This window comes from Dendroctonus ponderosae, unplaced genomic scaffold (genome assembly GCF_020466585.1).
Source record: "Dendroctonus ponderosae isolate FM_Combo_2020 unplaced genomic scaffold, Dpon_F_20191213v2 Dpon_F_20191213_10, whole genome shotgun sequence".
Lineage (NCBI taxonomy): Eukaryota > Metazoa > Arthropoda > Insecta > Coleoptera > Curculionidae > Dendroctonus > Dendroctonus ponderosae.
In genome coordinates, this window is record NW_026017111.1 from 2411887 (window position 1) to 2413341 (window position 1455).

Below are 1455 nucleotides of genomic sequence, written 5' to 3' on the forward strand. Positions count from 1 at the left end.
AAAACCAAACTTTTTTCGAATATTGACTTTCCCGACCTAAAAATACGACCAAAAAAATCGAATAAAAGTCTAGAGGTTTTCGCGATAAACAGCGCAAGGGTCTGGCGTTTTTGGCTATTTCCATCAGCTTTCACTCTTAAATTATGCTCTCGCGTGGCGAAAACACTGGAAATTGCCGAACATTTGCACGATCCAGAGTGTTTCATGGGCGCTATTTTCTTGAAAACATTTTAGATTGTGTCGTTAGCATTGTGGCCACGTTTCTCAAATTGTCCCCAAAAGGTTTGCATGTTGAAAAACTTTAAAAAATTAATCGAAGCTGCTTTTGAACAATATTTCTTCAACAAAAGGTTTGCTGCCTTTGAAATTTCCTTCTCAACTTCCACAGTTGGATGAAGCCTCGGTGGCCCTGTGGGACACCCTGTATATTGGCCCTTTTCGACCTCTATTCCAATTTCTCGTTCTTGTTGACCGAATTCGCGAATCGCTTCGGCCTCTATTCCCGCTTGAAATAATGCCGTTTAAAAAGAAAGAGGATCGATACTGGATGCTCTCTGGAGGATCGAGTTTCAGCGCGGAAGCTTTTACGAGAACATGGAAAATTTCAGACGAGCCTTAATGGCCTGGTAATTAAGCCCTGGAGCGATAATCCGCCTTTTAGAACTTCATCGAGCCACTAATCTAGTCATAATTGGAGTTTAAATGCTGTTTTTTTGCAGCCGACAACTTTAGACCGTACCTGACGTCGTTCCAGGGCAACAATTTTACCGACTACATCAACGCAGTCTTTGTGGATGTAAGTGTGATTCAATCATTCCAGATGAAAATATCCATCTGGGAACGGTTTCGGCTGCAAACTTTAACACGGCTTTATAAACTCAGGGGTACACAAAGCCGCGCGAGTACATCGTAACCGAATGGCCACTGAAGTCCACTCTTGGAGAATTCTGGTCGTTGGTTTACGACTATGAGTGTTCTGCTGTTGTGGTGCTGTGCGTCCCTCCCCACAACTCGGTAAGATCTCGACTAACACAGCCAAAGAACCACAAACTTCAACTGGTCACGCTTTGCAGCAGCAGTTTCCTTCCTTCTGGCCGGAGGGCCGCGCTCCCAAGAAATACGGCCCCGTATTTACCATCGACCACATCTCGCACAATCACTACTCCAAGATCAAAACCTGGGTGTTCAGGATCAACAAGAAGGTGAAGAAGCCAGTTTCGAATTCTCTATTCAACGATGCCAAAACGAATTATGTAGCTCAAATGGTTCTTGAGAAACTTCGAAAAAAGCAGCGTCATGTTCAAGTGGATTTTGCAATTCAAAAACAAACCACGCAAATCTAAAACTTCCTGAATTCAAACATTTTTTGAGAAAACTGTCAACATTTCCTTATCGATGGTTCACTTGCTAAAAAGGCCATTTATTTCTCTCTAGAATGACGTACAAATGAGCGTT

At 42.9% G+C, this 1455-nt stretch overlaps 1 long non-coding RNA gene across 1 annotated transcript; it reads left to right on the plus strand.

Moving 5' to 3' along the window:
• Positions 1 to 349: 349 nt before the first annotated feature.
• Positions 350 to 1232, plus strand: LOC125502766. Its single transcript, XR_007280519.1, has 3 exons — positions 350 to 796; positions 883 to 1014; positions 1074 to 1232. It is a non-coding gene; the product is annotated as an uncharacterized LOC125502766 (long non-coding RNA).
• Positions 1233 to 1455: the final 223 nt, after the last annotated feature.